Below are 19,959 nucleotides of genomic sequence, written 5' to 3' on the forward strand. Positions count from 1 at the left end.
CATAATCACTTTTGAATTGTAGGCATTGTACTGTTGCAAATTTGTGAACAAACAAGCTCCCACAAAGAGCAATGTGATCATGAGCAGATCTATTTGAGTAGTGCTGCTCGGGTAATAAATATTGGCTAGCACACCATGCAAACTCCCTGCTCTTGGGAAAAGGTCCTGGGGATCCTTTAGGCTCATGTAAGGGGGAAGACGAGATTTGATTCAGCATCTCATTCAAAAGATAGCACTACATTCTGTGCAACATATTAATTGTCTATTAATAGTATTTATTAGATACAGATGATGGACCTTAAAGGGGTCCAATAACGTGGCTTAGACATAGCTGGCTCCCCAAGAGCAAGGACCGGTCAGAAACATTTTTGCACCAGGCCGCTTAGCATTCGATATTAGCAGCATGTAACGCACAGGAGCTGACCTCTTGCCCTAGGAGGGCTTGGTAGAATTTCACTCTCTTCTTCCAGCGGTAAAGGCATTGAGGCAGCTACGTTTGCCTGTTTTAGAGGACTTGTCAACACTTGTTAAAGGGGGTGCACACATGGGTCCTGGCTGCCTTTCTGAATGTCCTGAGGGGTAGGGCCTGGTTTCCTCCTGCATTGTTTGTGAATTTGCAGCTTTCAGTTGGTCCTTGTCCTCGTTCAGAAATGTTGCACGAATCCGAACTTTATACATCACTGGTTCTGACTTCACATTGACCACATCAGGCAAAGACGTCTCCTTGATTCCTGCATGAAACTTGGTTCCCTGTTTCAAACTGTCTCTCTCTTGTGTCTGGCACTGGCGTTCCTGATGCCATTTCACTTATGAGCATATTTTCTCTTAAAGTGATGTGGCATCTCTACATTGGTTAGGCCACTTTTGGAATATTGCGTGCAGTTCTGGTCTCCTTTGCACCAGAAGGAAGTTGTGAAACTTGAAAGGATTCAGATAAGTTTTACAAGGATGTTGCCAGGGTTTGAGGATTTGAGCTATAGGGAGAGGCTGAATAGGCTGGGGCTGTTTTCCCTGGAGCATTGAAGGCTGAGGGGTGACCTCGTAGAGACTTATAAAATCATGAGGGGCATGAATAGGAGGAATAGACAAAGTCTTTTGCCTTGGGTGAGGGAGTCCAGAACTAGAGGGCATAGGCTTAGGGTGAGAGGAGAAAGAAATAAAAGGGACCTAAGGAGCAACTTTTTCACGCAGAGAGTGGTACGTGTATGCAATGAGTTGCCAGAGGAAGTGGTGGAGGCTGATACAATTTCAACATTTAAAAGGCATCTGCTTGGGTATATGAACTGGAAGGGTTTGGAGGGATATGGGCCAAGTGCTGTTAAATGGGACGAGATTAGGTGAGGATATCTGGTCAGTATGCACGAGTTGGACCGAAGGATCTGTTTCCATGCTGTACATCTCTGTCTCTATTTGTAAAGATTGTTGAGTAAAATATACCTAGAACACCTTGAACCTGTGGAACTCATGTTCAGGAAGTAATAGAGGGAGAATCTTGGACCTGAAGAATGACAGTTGTGCTATGCTTAACATTTAAAATATTTAGTGTCTGCTTTGGATTGTTGTGTTGTACCAGATACTCCACAATTCCTTACTATTTCAACCCTCAGAACATGAATATGTTCGTAGAATAAAGAGACACCCACACTGTCTTATTCGAATGGCTTGATTGAAATAATGGAATAATTCTAACTTTCTGGAGAAGAAAGATACTTGGATGAATCTTGTTCTTCAATGTATTTTGTTTCATTATTTCTTTGTGGAATATTGTGAAAATGGTCCAACATAAGTCAGGAACAAACTGCTTCAGTGATGCAGTCATTCAAATTTAACAAATTTACCTTTTTTGCTGCACTCTTCAATTTGGAACAGGTCAGATTGTCCTGATTTCAGACTTGTATAAACATTTTAGTCAGCAATTTGGTATGCACATCAGTGGCACACACTATGCCTGGACATGTTGATGCTCCATGAATGTCTATGACCAGGTAGTGCTGTCACAGCGCTATTCTTAATTGGAGCTTTGCTGACTTGGGGAATTGTGTTCTTTTTCAAAATCTTAATATATGAAGATCATCAACAACAGTGAGTGAAACTCTTGTTTGGCAGTGGAAATCTAGGATGTGGGACCCCCATAAGGAACTGTACCTTTTTAAAAGAAAACAGTATACACATTCAAAATAGAAAATTTGAAATGGTGTGGGAAACGAACATGGAAATGAAACATAGCAGTTGTTTCTTTCAGATCGCTAACACAGGATCAATGGGATGAGACCCTGTGGCTATGTTTGTAGCTCATTTAGTTCTGTCATGAATGTTTTGAGTTCAAGTCCCACACCAGAATGCAGAATAATGTGAAGGGAGTGTGTATTCTATTCCAGAAAGTCAGATAGTGAAAGGTACAACTGGAGCCATGCTGCACACACTTACATACTTATTTACCAACTGATGCATTATGAGCATTTACCCTTCGCCCACTGTATTGGAGAGCCACCTATGTCATCAGACTCAGAGGGGAAGGGATGTAGTGATTGTAACAACATAAACCAGCTGGACCTCATAGAATATGAGTTCCCTGATTGGGGCTGTTAATCTATTTCAAACAGGGAGCCTTGGCTGACAGATAAAAGAGGAATGTCAGAGAGTCTGGCACCGCAATAGCTGACTTTGAAGAAGCAGTACTAAATTTGTGTGTAACTAAAAGGAGCCTTGGTGACAGGATACCAACTTGTGAGTTATCTTACTCGATTTAGATTAAGTTGGACTCTTTACTCTCCAGTCCACATACCAGCAGCAACTACAATGGTTTGCTGGCTAAGATCCTGAAAAAAATGTTAATCGTTTGGCCAAGGCTTGGCTCTGTTTCAGGTTTTACTGTGAGCCAACCTAGAGTCCCTCTGATTAGGATATCTCCCGGGTACAGGTAGCCCCCGCTATCCGAAAGTAGAGCAATCCCAGAAAACCTCTCATAAGCCGAAAATGCCGTAAAGGGAAAAAGTATCGCCATTTTTCGTAAAAACGAAACTCCTCTTCGGATTCATGAAAACAGGTACTAATGTAGGTCTTTCGCAAAAGCAAAATTGCATAAAGTGAATGTTCAAAAGGAGGGCTATACCATAAGGCTATACAATTGCCTTCACTCAAGTGGTGTTCCCTAAGCTCGGTCAGACTGGCGAGGGAGGCCCATAACTGAGACCCCAGAACCCATTACAGAGACACAGGAGCCATTCCACAGACTCCAGCTAATGTCGAGCAGTGGATGGCGAACAAAAAGAAATGAGAAAGATCAACTCTCCTGCAGTAAAGTTTTGCCTTATGTTTCAATGTGTCACTGGAGTGTGATCACACTTTGTGAATAACATGCAAAAATCACTTGTCACTGTTTTTTCATGTCCATTTGACAATAAATAGAAATCTAAATACCTGAGGAAGACATGATACCTACGGAGAGTTTGGAAATCTTAGCTCTCTCCCACCAGTGTTCTTGCTTTAACTTTGAAAAATCAGCAGCAACACATGAAGACTAGGAATTGAATCAATGATAGTTAAAGATAACACCCCTTATTAAGTGTAAACAATTTACTAAATATTGAAAGAAAAAGCTTTCTATAGTGTTGAAACGGTGGAAATATTCAGCTTGATTTTAACAATGTACAAATGGGTGCGTTTCAAAAGGATAAAATTGAACCCATTGTTCACAGAAAATAAGTGGTCAGAATTTTACACTGTAGATTGTATTACAAGATCAAACTGGAGTTCAGGTAGACACGCCTGTGTTTGGTCAACTGAAACATGAAAAAGGAAAGTAATTATGCATGCTAAGACAAACATCACAAATCTATTGATAGAATAAACTTGGTCAGGTAAAATATTTCCTTAATTCATCATTTTCTGTACATCGTTAAATGCAGGTTTCAGCATGAAGTATGTCAAAATGAGGTGTTGAAAAGTGTGACAGCATATAACTGCAAATGCTTTGGCACATGGAACATGTATCACACATGCACATCAATTGAAACCTCATGATACTAAACCTATTTTATGAGCATCTGTGCATGTTTCATTATTAAATTTTTATGATCTTTCCAATTCCTAGTGCAGACAAGTATTATTGGGATGTGTTTTTATTTTAGTTTTGTAAGATATCAAATAATTAGTGGCATGCTCAAGCAAGACTGACCTGAGGTTTACTTGCATGTTGCATGTTTTTTTATTTCAAAATATACTTTATTCATGTAAATAAATCTTTGGTACTTGTACAATTTTCCATGTCGTTCATAGTTATATACATTGCATGTCTTAACATTACAAAGAACAAATTGAATTAATCGAATTCACAGTTATCCTATTAACAGTTACCTTTATTAACTATCCAGTCTCTCGGTATTTGGCTGTGGCTTCAGCGGAACCCACCTACTGAGTGGGTGCCATGTTATATGAAAGCAAATGAAACTTCTTTAACCGCCAGTTTATGGTGTTACCATTGTCCATTTGACTGTCCTGCCTCTGGGGTGGCTGTCTACATCCCCAAGGTAAGCACGAACTGCTGGACCTTCGCTGGGCTGAGGTAGCTATCCAGCTCCTCACTGGTGTCATTTTCCCGCTCTGGTGTCATTGAGCCAAGGCAAGGGTCCTCACTGTCCAGTTCTGTGTCTGACAATGGGACTGTCAGAGGATCACAGCTCTCGGTTGCCTGTAGTTGTGGGGCAGTGGGTACCCCCTGGTTCTCCCTGGGTGGAGGGTGGACTTCGGGGGGTCCGTTGTTTCCTGGTTGGGAGGAAATGCCCTCCACTTTACCGACGGCGCTCTGTCTCTTCTTCTGGTGGTGATGGCCTTCTTTGCGTCCATCTTCCCCCTCCGAAGAGCTGGCTGTCCCTCCCTCGTGCAGCTGTCTTTTCCCTCTTTGCTGGGAGGCTTTGGGGGCCTGGCAAGATTTCCTCTTCCTGTTTTTAACAAGTATCCACTCCTCTGCCTGCTTGATTACCTCCTCCTCCATTTCTTCCATCTGCCCGGCTAGAGCTAGGATCAGCTGCTGTGTCTCTCCACTGGCTGCCGCCTCCTCCACTCCAGCCTGTTCTTCTTTCTGGATTCCACCAGACTCCGTTTCCCTGCTGTCCGGGTGGACCTTACTGGTCTTTGGGGGTCCACGGCTCACATTGTCACCTCCAGCCATCTGTGCGTAAGTGGGGCCCCCCCGTCTTGGGCAGGTCTTATACATGTGGCCCGTCTCTCCGCACAGGTTGCAGCTCTTTTCTTCCTGACAGTCCTTAGTCAAGTGACCCTCCTGTTTGCAGTTCCTGCAGATGGTCACTTTGCAATCCGCCGTCACGTGTCCCGACTTCCCGCAGGTTCGGCACACTTTCGGCTGCCCTGCATATGTCAGGTAGCCTCTGCTCCCTCCAATTGCGAAGCTCGAGGGTGGGTGGAGGATGTTCCCACTATCATCGGCCCTCAGAGTTACCCTGACCTGCCGCTTACTGGTCCAGATCCCAAAGGGGTCGATCACATCAGTGGCTTCTCCCTCAACTTGGACGTACCTTCCCAGGAAGGTCAGGACATCAGCCGCTGGAACGTAAGGGTTGTACATATGGATTGTAACAACCCGATTCCTCTGTGCAGGAAGCACACACAATGGGGTCACTGACAAGATGGAAAACAGCGGCTCCCCTTCCTTCTCCTTGAAGACCTTCAGGAGCTGTTCGCACTGCTTCACACTTCTGAAGGTCACAACAAAGTTGCCTGCCTCAGGGAAATCCTGCAGGCAGTACACATCCTTTTTTTTTATTTCAAAAATATACTTTATTCATAAAATGATTTGATGGTGTGTACATTTGATCATGCCATACATATGTCCACATTTACAAACACAGATTCGAATTTATCCTTGTCATATACAGGCCTGTGCATTTTTCAATCTTGTACATATATTTGGCTGAGGCATCAGCAGAACCCAAAAAAACGTCCGCATGGGCCCCCTGTTCTTCTTTAGGCAGGCCGATCTTACACGGTGGTCTTTCCCCACCGCGCCTTGGCGGCAGCTGCCCCAAGCTTCAGCGCGTCCCTCAACACGTAGTCTTGGACCTTGGAATGTGCCAGTCTGCAACACTCGGTCAGGGTCAACTCCTTCAGCTGGAAGATCAACAGGTTTCGGACCACCCAGAGAGCGTCCTTCACCGAGTTGATGATCCTCCAGGCGCAGTTAATGTTCATCTCGGTGTGAGTCCCGGGGAACAGGCCGTAGAGCACGGAATCCCGCGTCACGGCGCTGCTCGGGACAAACCTCGACAAGCACCACTGCATTCCTCTCCAGACTTCCTCTGCATAGGCACATTCCAGAAGGAGGTGTGTGACAGTCTCGTCCCCCCCGCAGCCACTTCGAGGGCAGCATGCCGTGCGGCAGAGAGTCCGGGCGTGCATGAAGGATCTCACAGGCAGAGCCCTTCTCACCACCAGCCAAGCCACGTCTTGGTGCTTGTTGGAAAGTTCTGGCGATGAGGCATTCTGCCAAATGGCTTTGACAGTCTGCTCAGGGAACCGCTCAACAGGATCCGCCCTCTCCTTTTCCCGAAGGGTCTCAAGGACGCTACGTGCTGACCACTTCCTGATGGACTTGTGGTCAAAGGTGTTTTTCCTCATAAATTTCTCCACGAAGGACAGGTGATACGGAATGGTCCAACTACTCGGAGTGTTCCGCGGCAGCGAGGCCAGGCCCATCCTTCGCAACACCGGGGACAGGTAGAACCTCAGTACGTAGTGACACTTGGTGTTTGCGTACCGGGGATCCACGCACAGCTTGATGCAGCCACACACAAAGGTGGCCATCAGGGTGAGGGTGGCATTGGGCATGTTTTTTCCCCCATTGCACCGGTCTTTGTACATAGAGTCTCTTCGGACCCGGTCCACCTTTGATCTCCAAATGAATTGGTAGATGGCCCGGGTGACTGCGGCGGCACAGGTCCTGGGGATAGGCCAGACCTGTGCCACATATAGCAATACTGAGAGTACCTCACACCTGATGACCAGGTTTTTTTCCACGATGGAGAGCAACCGTTGCCCCCATCTGCCTAGTTTCTGTCTCATCTTCCTGATCCGCTCCTCCCAGGTCTTGGCGCACGCCCCAGCCCCCCCGAACCAAATACCCAGCACCTTCAGGTGGTCAGTCCTGACGGTGAAGGGGATAGAAGATTGGTCGGCCCAGTTCCCGAAGAGCATGGCCTCGCTCTTGCCTCGGTTTACCTTGGCCCCCGAGGCCCGTTCGAACTGGTCACAGATGCACACGAGTCTGTGCACGGACAGCGGATCCGAGCAGAAAACAGCGATGTCATCCATGTACAGGGAGGCCTTAACCTGCAGGCCCCCGCTGCCAGGAATAGTCACCCCTCTCAGGCTCGCATCCTTCCTGATGGATTCGGCAAATGGCTCTATGCAACACACAAACAAGGCGGGTGAGAGGGGGCATCCCTGCCTGACTCCAGATCTTACAGGGAAGCTATCTGATTCCCACCCATTGATTGAGACTGCACTGACAATGTTGGTGTAGAGTAGTCTGATCCAATTTCTGATTCCCTCCCCAAAGCCCATTTTGGAGAGGACATCCCTCATATATGTATGCGATATCCTGTCAAAGGCTTTCTCCTGGTCCAGGCTGATGAGGCAGGTGTCCACCCCCCTGTCCTGCACGTAGGCGATCGTATCCCTGAGGAGTGCAAGACTCTCAGAGATTTTCCTGCCCGGTACAGTACAGGTTTGGTCCGGGTGGATCACCGATCCCAGAGCAGACCTGACCCGGTTGGCGATGACCTTTGACAAGATTTTGTAGTCTGCATTTAACAGTGAGATCGGTCTCCAATTTCTAAATTCTTCCCTCTCCCCCTTCCGCTTGTAGATGAGGGTGATGATGCCTTTCTTCATGGATTCACTCATGGTACCTGCCCGAAGCATACTGACATACACCTCCAGCAGGTCCTGGCCGATCAAGTCCCAAAGATCGGAATAAATCTCGACCGGTAAGCCGTCGCTTCCGGGAGTTTTATTCTTTTCGAAGGACTCGAGGGCCTTGGTCAGCTCATCCAGAGATAGCGGCTGGTCCAGCCTCTCTCGTGTTCCGTCATCTAGGACCTCCGTGATAGAGGACAGGAACGACTGGGAGGCCACGCTGTCGGTTGGCTTCGAGTCATACAGGCTGGCATAGAAGGATTTGCTGATCCTCATGACGTCAGCCTGAGATGACGTTACCGAGCCATCTTCTTTCTTCAGGCTGCTGAGCACGGAGCTCTCTTTGTGCACCTTCTGGAAGAAGAAACGTGAGCACGTCTCGTCCTGCTCCACCAAGCGGACCCTGGACCGGCAGATTATCCTGGAGGCCTCCGAGGCAAAGAGCGAGGCTTGCTGGCCCTTCACCTCCTTGAGGTCCTCCGTGACATCGACCCCCATCGTCTGCAGCAGGAGCAGGTTCTGCATACTTTTCTGGAGCTGGGACAGTTTTCCCCGCCTCTCTCTCGCCTCCTGGACACCTTTGAGGATAAAGAACCTCCTTGATGTTCCCTTTTACCGTTTCCCACCAATCCGCTGGAGACTCAAAGAGGGGCTTCACGGTTCTCCAACCTGCGTAATCCCTCTTGAGCTCTTCGATGTTTCCCGGGGTCAACAGCTTAGTGTTCAGTTTCCACGTTCCCTTGCCCGCCCGCTGTTCGTCCTGTAGGTGACAGTCGGCCAGCAGGAGGCAGTGGTCAGAGAAGAACACCGGCTTGACGTCGGTGGATCTGACCGAGAGCGTTCGGGACACAAACAGGTAATCTATCCTTGAGCGGATAGACCCGTCTGCCCGTGACCAGGTGTATCTACGCTGCGCTCCATCTACAGGGGTGCTGAAGACGTCGTGCAGCTTGGCGTCTTTGACCGTTTCCATCAGGACTCTGGACGTACCGTCTGGTTTACTGTCCCCCCCGCCGGATCGTCCATCTGCATCAATGATGCAGTTGAAATCTCCGGCCAGAATGACCGGCCTGGACGTAGCCAACAGCAGTGGAAGCTGTTGCAGGACGGCCAACCGTTCACTCTTACCCACTGGGGCGTACACGTTGATTAGTCTCACGGGAGCGTTTCTGTATTTAACGTCCGCGATGAGGAGGCGCCCGCCCACCACCTCCTTAACGTCGGAGATGGTGAAGTTGCCTCCCCGCAACAGGATACGTAGTGACTTTTTTTTATTTCAAAATATACTTTATTCATGTAAATAAATCTTTGGTACTTGTACAATTTTTCCATGTTGTTCATAGTTATATACATTGCATGTCTTAACATTACAAAGAACAAATTGAATTAAGCGAATTCACAGTTATCCTATTAACAGTTACATTTATTAACTATCCAGTCTCTTGGTATTTGGCTGTGGCTTCAGCAGAACCCACCTACTGAGTGGGTGCCCTGTTATATGGAAGCAAATGAAACTTCTTTAACCCCCAGTTTATGGGGTTACCGTTGTCCATTTGACTGTCCTGTCTCTGGGGTAGCTAGTCTACATCCCCATGGTTAGCACGAACTGCTGGACCTTTGCTGGGCTGAGGTAGCTATCCAGCTCCTCACTGGGGTCATTTGCCCGCTCTGGTGTCATTGAGCCAAAGCAAGGATCCTCCCTGTCCAGTTCTGTGTCTGACAGTGGGACTGTCAGAGGATCACAGCTCTCGGTTGCCTGTAGTTGTGGGGCAGTGGGTACCCCTTGGTTCTCCCTGGGTGGAGGGTGGACTTCAGGGGGTCCGTTGTTTCCTGGTTGGGAGGAAATGCCCTCCACTTTACCGACAGCGCTCTGTCTCTTCTTCTGGTGGTGATGGCCTTCTTTGCGTCCATCTTCCCCCTCCGAAGAGCTGGCCGTCTCTCCCTCGTGCAGCTGTCTTTTCCCTCTTTGCTGGGGGGCTTTGGGAGCCTGGCAAGATTTCCTCTTCCTGTTTTTAACAGGTATCCACTCCTCTGCCTGCTTGATTACCTCCTCCTCCATTTCTTCCATCTGCCCAGCTAGAGCTAGGATCAGCTGCTGTGTCTCTCCACTGGCTGCCGCCTCCTCCACTCCAGCCTGTTCTTCTTTCTGGGTGCCACCAGACTCAGTTTCCCTGCTGTCCGGGTGGACCTTACTGGTCTTTGGGGGTCCACAGGTCACATTGGCACCTCCCGCCATCTGTGCGTAAGAGGGCCCCCACCCCGTCTTGGGCAGGTCTTATACATATGGTCCGCCTCTCCGCACAGGTTGCAGCTCTTTTCTTCCTGACAGTCCTTAGTCAAGTGACCCTCCTGTTTGCAGTTCCTGCAGATGGTCACTTTGCAATCCGCCGCCACGTGTCCCGACTTCCCGCAGGTTCGGCACACTTTCGGCTGCCCTGCATATGTCAGGTAGCCTCTGCTCCCTCCAATTGCAAAGCTCGAGGGTGGGTGGAGGATGTTCCCACTGTCATCGGCCCTCAGAGTTACCCTGACCTGCCGCTTACTGGTCCAGATCCCAAAGGGGTCGATCACATCAGTGGCTTCTCCCTCAACTTGGACATCCCTTCCCAGGAAGGTCAGGACATCAGCCGCTGGAATGTAGGGGTTGTACATATGAATTGTAACAACCCGATTCCTCTGTGCAGGAAGCACACACAATGGGGTCACTGACAAGATGGAAAACAGTGGCTCCCCTTCCTTCTCCTTGAAGACCGTCAGGAGCTGTTCGCACTGCTTCACGCTTCTGAAGGTCACATCAAAGTAGCCTGCCCCAGGGAAATCCTGCAGGCAGTACACGTCCGCAGCAGCAAACCCACAGCATCCCAACAGTACCTTCTTGATAAACAAGGTGCAGTCGAGTGGTGTACGATCCTCAATCTTCTTCACAGTCACCCTGACTGTGTTCCGAACCCCCTGCCCAGGGCTGCGGGCAGCTGTCGAGGCCATAGCTCTGAGGTTGGCTGGTCCCTGAATTGGCGTTAGGCCGAAGCCAGCATGAAGATCCACCAAGAGCAGGTCAGCACAACTAAACGATCCTCCAACGTCCAATCACGATCCAGCGATGATAAGTAGTGACACCGCTACAGCAAACCCACAGCATCCCAACAGTACCTTCTTAATAAATAGGGTGCAGTCGAGTGGTGTATGATCCTCAAACTTCTTCACAGTCACCCTGACTGTGTTCCGAATGCCCTGGTCAGGGCTGCGAGTGGCTGCTGAGGCCATAGCTCTGAGGTGGCTGGTCCCTGAATTGGCATTAGGCCGAAGCCAGCATGAAGATCCACCAAGAGCAGGTCAGCACAACCAAACGATCCTCCAACGTCCAATCACGATCCAGCGATGATCTCTTCACTAGCTCTGATGACTCGCAACTCGACACCTGTCCTGATAAGAACAGACACTTGATCTTAGCCAAAAGGTTACTTGCATGTTGCATGACTTCGAGGGCAGCGTGCGGTGCGGCAGAGAGTCCGGGCGTGCATGAAGGATCTCACAGGCAGAGCCCTTCTCACCACCAGCCAAGCCATGTCTTGGTACTTGCATGTTGCATGTTGGGCTGCTGAGACCAAATGTGAGTTCTCAGCCTCTGTGGGAGAACAGCAGGAATGTACCAGTGGAAGCTACTTACGATGCCTTAAAGTCGTGTTAAGGAAAACAATCTACCTCCCTGAGCTACTGGTGTAATCAGAATAGTTCGAAGGAAATCCAATCAAATGGGCCAAATCCTGACAGACAGGCTCTGGCATTTGGAGGAGTGAGCTTTTCGATGGTGGTATTGTAGCTGAGGGGACCCCTCCATAGGGTATTGAACATCTAGAAAGAAGGCACATCTCACCAACTAATTTCTCTCTGGGGAGCCTATACAATTAATGATTGGGCCCTGGTAGTGTTAAACAACAGAAAGACCGAGGGGTTGAAGTACATCATTCTTGAAACTTCCATTACAGGTAGACAGGGTGGTTCAGTAGACGTTTAGCACACTCGCCTTCATTGCACAGACCTTTTGAGTACAGCAGTTTGGACGTCATGTTGAGGTTGTACAGGATATTGGTGAAGCCTCTTGTGGGGTACTGTGTGCAGTTCTGGTCGCCCTGTTATTGGAAGTTTGTTATTAAACTGAAGGGGGTTCAGAAAAGATTTTACCAGATGTCACCAGGAATGGAAGGTTTCAGATATAAAAATAGACTGGTAAGGCTGGGACTTTATTCAGTGGAGCGTGGGAGATTGAGGGCCGACCTTATTGAGGTTTATAAAATCATGAGAGGCATAGATATGGTCAATGACAAGGCTCTTTTCCCTGGGTTGGGGGCATTCATAACTAGAGGGCATATTATCAAGGTGAGAGCAGAAAGATTTAAAATGGACACGAGGGGCAATGTTTTACATAGAGTGGAATGATCTGTCAGAGGAAGTGGTGGACATTTAGGTCAGTTCATGCCTAGGAAGGTTTTGAAGGGATTATGGGCCAAGCGCAGGCAGGTGAGACCAGTTCAGTTTGGGAACATGATCAGTATAGACTGGTTGGACTGTAGGGTCTGTTTCTGTTCTGTATGACTCTATAACTAGTTCCCATGCAGCGGGATCCACATTCTACTTTTTCTTTCTAAAAACAAAAATGTTTGGGCATTGTAACAAAGACAAAATCAATATTCAAAGGAAACATGCGAAACAGGAATTGCAACTTTCCAAAACAATTCAAACTATCATCATCTAAATCTATTACACAGCCCAGACTGTGGAGTTCCCATCACTCTCTAAAAGCAGTAGCTGGCTTCAACTCTTTTTTTTTATTTTGAAAGAACAATAATCAAGTTACATGGTTCCTGTTAGGACACTAATTAAAAACAAAATTTAATAGTCAACGGAAACGTACAAAACTAAGACAGAGACTTATCGAAATCAAACCAGAGTAATGTTACCTCGAATGATGATTCACCTCAGCCCCATGTCAAAAAGAAGGAGCCAGTTTCTATGCTCGTAAAATGCAGGTGAGAGAGTAAAACAGCCATCATGGCCAGTCCATTACATCAATTGGACATCTGATGATTGGACCAGCCACCTTTCTTTCTGCCTTTCAAAATATTCTGAGGCACAGAAGGGTGGTGAAATTTTCTCCTGACACAGAGATGCTCACTATTTTACCAGCCCTTTTCACTTCACAGCCCATTTCCATCATGTTGATAAAACCCCAACGAATATTTTGTGTCCTTCCATACAAAAATCTTCTCTGGTGCCATACTCTCGACATTGGTACAGTTCAATGGGTGCTAGGCATTACGATCAATTGCGAAATTATCGTTTGTCATCTGCAAATGTTGTCAGCCAGTGTTGGTAGTACTCACATGTAAAGAAAATTACAGCTGAGCCCATTCATAAGCTGATCAATGTCCTGGTAATTATCAAGATGAAACCCTTGGCCAATTTTAATCTTCCTGGCCAAGGGGTACTGAGGTCAAATGTGGTGGCTTTACTGCTGCCCTGCCTGAGATCAGGTTGAAATCAAACCCTTCCTATCTTTATGACTAAGTCCCATAATATTTTATTTTCAGTAGAATCGATAATTGTGTGTTTTTGAGCTAAGATACAAGAATTTTTGTTGGTTTTAAAATAAAATTGCTCAAGTTTGGGTTTCATTGACTTTTCTTCTTCATGTATTGTAACCTTCAAATATTCTTTAAACATATTCTTTAGATATTGTGCACACCCCCACCCAAACCAACATCATGTCCAATTATCATGACCCTGCTCACTACACGACCTGACCCCATCAGACAATAGAACAACTCCCAATCTAGTCCCTCCACTATCCTATCCATCTACATGGCTCCTTACATCCTCACCCACCTGGCACCCATCCAGTACCCTGACCTATGTTCTCTTCACCCACCTAAAACCCCTACCTTCTGCATCTACCTTGGAAATGAAAATATCATCCACTTAAGCCCCACACCCATCTACCACCCTAACTGTCTTCCTCCCCACATTTGCTGCCCTACCCACACTTTACATACATACTTGGTGGAGTGAAGGTCTAGCGTATTTTGTTGGACTATTAATCCAAAGAACCTGTTGCTGATTTGGTGACCCAGGTTCAAATCCTGTCGTGGCAGGTAGTGGGATTTGAATTCAATAAAATTCCAGAAATTAGAGTTTAAAGATGACTGCAAATCAACTGTCATGAAAAGCCCATTCATTAATGTCCATTAAGGAAAGAATTTGCCATCCTTACGTGATCTGGCCTATATTTGACTCCAAATTCACAGCAATGTGGTTGACTCTTAACTGCCCTCAGGGCAACAAGGGTGGACAATAAATGTTGGCCTAGTCAGCAATGCCCTCATCCCATGAATTAATTTTTAAAACATTTTCCCTTCACAGTAGCTGCAGGATATTTAAACTCCAGAACACAACAATTATTGCAGTAAAATGGGATGTGATTTCCTCACTGATCTACTCTGCTACTGATTGCATGTCTTCCTGAATTGGTCTGCACTATTTCATGAAAACTTGGATTCATAGTTGTTAGCATCTACTCCAGAAGCAAATGACACTGGAACTCAACAAGACAACCATCAAGAAACAATGCCAATTTAACTTTCTGTACAAGTGAGGCAGATGAAAGAAAACAAAACCAAATCCATTCACTACATTACTTGTTTTGAAAATCCAGCTTGCCAATTTTTTTTTAAAATGGGAGAATCTGATATTATCCAAAATATAATTGTATATATGTATGTTGGCTCATGTCAGTCTAAGCAAATGCTGCGCTGTGATTTTTCCCTGGTTTGCTGGCCAGTATTTATCTCGCGTTTTAAAAAAAAGACTATCTGACAATACTATATTTGTAAGAGTTTGCTATGTGCAAACTGGCTGCCACATTTTCTAACTTACTTCAATGATTACACTTCACAGTGCTTTTTTCACCGTGGCGCGCTGTGTGACATTTTGAAACCATTAAAAGCACAGTGTGAAGCCACGTTACTTCTCCTTTCTTTGACATTAAGATAGTTGAGAAAATAATCAGTCAGAACAGCTGGTCTCCCCCTCGATTTCCCATTGTTCTGTTGTTCTACACAGTGTTAACTGACGCCAGAACTTGGGCTGCAGTCCCGTGAGAGAGAACCAGAGTTGAGATCCGACTTTTTCCGTTGGCACTTGAAACATTGAACGTCCGGCTGGTACTGGAAATGCTGGGCACTATGCCCATGCATTCCACTGTAATCTGAGGTAGTCTTTCCCTCTTCCACAATCTCCCCAGATCTATTTCCATTATCCAGCTCTCACCACGTATCCCTTCTTGCCAAATCCCATGCCCCATTCCCCAGTCTGCTTTATGTTTCTTATCTTGCCTTCTGAAGGTAACTGTCTATCCTGTATTTTAAGAACTTGCCCCTTTTTTTCATGGCATACCCTGTGTTCCTTAAGGGGTCATCTTAGATTACTTGCAGTGTGGAAACAGGCCCTTCTGCCCAACAAGTCCACACCGACCCTCCAAAGAGCAACCCACCCAGACCCATTCCCTACATTTACTAACACCTAACACTACAGGCAATTTAGCATGGCCAATTCACCTAACCTGCACATTTTTTGGACCGTAGGAGGAAACTGGAGAACCCGGAGGAAACCCACGCAGACACGGGGAGAATGTGCGAACTCCACACAGACAGTCGCCTGAGGTGGGAATTGACCGGGTCCCTGGCGCTGAGGCAGCAGTGCTAACCACTGTGTCACCATGCCGCCTGTCTTTGGCGCCTTTTTCTCAGGCAGTCTGGTGCCAGGGAGACTGAGTTAGAGAGTGTCCCCTTGGTTTTGCCTCTTTGTAAGTGTTTGTATTCTGACTGCTGGCCACCTGTGGAAGTTATAATCACCAGACCCATTACATGCTGCTTTTCCAGTCAGCAACACCCTCCATCCCGATGTCAAAGTGTCCCTGAGTTTTATTTCTCCAACAGTTTAAAGAAAATATTACACTGCACTGAGGGAACAGAAGGTAAACTAGCCAATGTACAAAAAGTGTTTTCCTATGCCTTCAGCCTTGTTATGATGGCAGAGTAGGAGCAACTTGAAAAATTCTGGACCTTTTGCTTCTGTAAGGAAACATGCAAAGAACAAAAAGATCTGAGACATGATTGTGTCAGAAGCAATAACGTTTTTGACCTGTTTAGAGATAGCTACTATCTGAAATGAGTTTGCTGGAGGTGCTAATTTCTGAAGATATTCTAACATCTATTCTGAACGTATGATGTTGTGGTAATGTACCTTTTATTTCTCCGTTTAGGAAATTCTACCTGTTATTGGCCCTCCATCATTTTGTTAGAATCATAGAAAAAAAACTAAAATGTGACATTTTCCACAGTATGTCTGTATACTTCACAAAGCCATTTGTAAATGCCTGAACAGTTACAGGTGTGTGATAAATTACTCCTTCTAAGTGCTTGTGTAAGGGCAGAAGAATGTGAAAGTTTACATTCAAGTTCAAACACACTCAGTATCAATAGACAGAATCGGATGAAAAAAAATTACTCCATCAGCTTGTAGCCTTCCAATTGCTCCTAAAAGGCTTGACAGCCAGTCTAAAAGTTGACTAATTGGCCATATTTCCACTGAGGAGACTTGTATCCAATCAATAACGGATCTCTTGATCAAGATTTGCAACACTGTGAATGAAATAGGTCAAATGCGGAATATGTGAATTCTGAAATGAAAACTCAAAATGCCAGAAATACTTAGCAGGTCACCGATAAACTATGGAGAGTGATGCAGAGTTAAATTTTCAAGTCAGTGACATAGAAAATTTATTTAAGATTATCAGTCCAAAACATTATTTCAAAGTCTGTGAGAAGATTTGTAGCTCGCGTGCTCGTTGTTGTGGTTCTGTTCGCCGAGCTGGGAATTTGTGTTGCAGACGTTTTGTCCCCTGTCTAGGTGACATCCTCAGTGCTTGGGAGCCTCCTGTGAAGCGCTTCTGTGATCTTTCCTCCGGCATTTGTAGTGGTTTGAATCTGCCGCTTCCGGTTGCTAGCCACATGACAAGCAACATGAGTTCGACTAGGACAACACAATTATAGGACAAGCCAAACAGAGAACAGCCAGGGAATTCCTAGAGACATGGCACTCATCCACAGATTCAATCAATAAGTACATCGACCTAGACCCAATATACCGACCACTGCAGTGGACAGCTGGAACTGACAACGGGAAGCGGCAGATTCAAACCACTAAAAATGCCGGAGGAAAGATCACAGAAGCGCTTCACAGGAGGCTCCCAAGCACTGAGGATGTCACCTAGACAGGGGACGAAAAGTCTGCAACACAAATTCCCAGCTCGGCGAACAGAACCACAGAAACATTATTTTTTCTCTTGCTACAGATGCTACAGGACCTTCTGAGTATTTCCAGCATTTTGTGTTTCTCTACAAATGAATTAAGATTCCACTGAATGCGTTTTCTGGGTATCACAAAGTAGTCCAAGTTAGCATGCCCAAATGTAACAGGACTCATCCTACTCCATCACTCAAGAACTGTGACCTCCAAAAATAAACTTCACCCCCCAAGGACTCAAACTGGAAACTGTTTTACACTAAGCACAACCTGTTTCCATCAAGATTTCCATGTCTTCATGTGGTGGTTAAGGAGCTGGCTGTTTTATGATGCAGTCAATACCTTAAAGAATTAACTGATATCAAGTGATAAGCTTTGACATCAGAATGTAACTGATTGCTCCCAGGAATGCTAACCAATTCACAGTCTCTAAGTTGTGTTGCGCTACCAGTGCTAACATAGCTAACAATAATGTGTATTTGCTCTTAAGTTGAGTTTGACAGTCTCTTGTCTGAGTATCACGTGTAACCCAAAGGTAATGAAAATAGCTATTAAGTATATGCAATAAATCTATTCTCTTCATCGAGATTGAGCCCGACTTTGGTTGAAGGCTTTGTGTGGGCATTAGATTAATACCAATAAGAAGATTAGTGGCAGTGAATCTACCCAAAAGCAAATGGTTCAAGTGAACAGGATCACAGGTACTAAGCTGATTGAGAGATTTGTCAAAGCTTTATTTTGCCATATATATTCCATGGTAGCAGCAAATGGGTACCATTGATGCATATAATATGCTAATATTGGTGATCTTCTGAAGAAGTCTTCAGTTCTACAAAGGCACAGCCATCCTAGGAGAGGCAAAAGAAAAAAAAACAGATATCCAGTCAGACTGGAAGTGTAACTTCTAACATTCAGCAGCTTAAACCCACATGGGCGGCACGGTGGCACAGTGGTTAGCACTGCTGCCTCACAGCGCCAGAGATCCGGGTTCAATTCCCGCCTCAGGCGACTAACTGTGTGGAGTTTGCACGTTCTCCCCGTGTCTGCGTGGGTTTCCTCCGGGTGCTCTGGTTTCCTCCCACAGTCCAAAGATGTGCAGGTCAGGTGAATTGGCCATACTAAATTACCCGTAGTGTTAGGTAGGGGTAGATGTATGGGTGGGTTGTGCTTCGGCGGGGCGGTGTGGACTTGTTGGGCCGAAGGGCCTGTTTCCACACTGTAAGTAATCTAATCTAATCTAAAAACTAGTTAGCTTCTGGAAATGCAGAAACCAGCAGTTAAACAGCAGAAACATTGACAGCAACAATAAAGCTTGCCTCTAGGAGTAATGAAAATAATGAAATTAAAAGTGAGGACCAGTCATATCTTAACAGCGTCCTGCAAAAAAAAAATTAGGATCAGTGGTCGATATCGGACACCTGATATAAATTTAGAGGAAGGGTGAAAATTCATATATTTAAGATGTGAACACTTTATAGCAAGCATCTTTGGAAGAAATCCAAGAACAGTAAGATATTCTTTCATTTTAAAACATGTTTGATGCATTGATATGTCACTTTTTGAAAAAATGAATCAACCTTTCCTAAGTGAAATAAATGTCTCACCCAAACCAAATGGGACACCGTTCATATACATGGTCATCCAACTCATTTCAAATTTTATACAAGGGCATGTGTTACAGTTTTATCTGAAATAGAGAAACATAACTTTTGTTTAAAGAAAATGAAGTTGTAACCTTTTGGTTTGATAATGCAAGGGGCAAGTGAAGCAATCTGCAAAATTAAACTGTATTTAATATGTATTTGAGACATGATGATTATTCTTTATATAGAAAAGGCATATATCATCCAGGATAGTAGAGCCTGTCATTAAAGAAAGACATTATTTGCTCTGAATGTCTTTTACTGAGTACAAGAACACACAAACAAAGAGAAAAATTGCTTTAGAAAAGAATAATCTAAATATTTACAGGATTAGGTTAACGTAACACTGAAAATAATGTCAAGAAAAGATATAAACATATTATGCATATCTAGGAAGATGATTCCACATCCTTTAGTGGATCAAATCAGAAGTCACAAAACACCAGGTTATAGTACAACAGGCTTGTTTAAAATCACAAGCTTTTGGACCACTGCTATTTCATCAGGTGAAGTAGAGGGAGGTGCACAGGCACAGAATAAAAAGGCAGAGATGATGGAAAGATAATTCCAGGTACTTAAAAGTGTCAACAGATACATACAAATAGTGTGAGTGGAGTGTCGACTGGCTGAATAACCATTCTTTGCAGGTGATTGAGAGTCATTTGATGAGGGCCTAACCAACATAATAAGTAATCGAAAAGTGTACAAACTAATTAAGGTAAAGAGATCAACACAAGTTACTTTAACCTGGTTAGGCCCTCGTTATGTGACTCTGATATATATTCATGTCATCCCAGCCATTTGGTTGTCTCTAGCATTTAAGGCAGAGAGATAATTACAATTAATCAGTTTATAGATCAATACTTCACTTGTTATTCTGCTGTAAACACTTTACTCACACCGTTTAACAATCTTGATCACCTGCAAAAATTTGCTATTCAACCTGTCATCACTCCACTCGCCTATTTGTACTTATCTGTTGGCACTCCTAATTTCCTGGAATTTTCTTTCCATCTGTATATTC

Source organism: Chiloscyllium punctatum, chromosome 9, assembly GCF_047496795.1.
Source record: "Chiloscyllium punctatum isolate Juve2018m chromosome 9, sChiPun1.3, whole genome shotgun sequence".
NCBI lineage: Eukaryota > Metazoa > Chordata > Chondrichthyes > Orectolobiformes > Hemiscylliidae > Chiloscyllium > Chiloscyllium punctatum.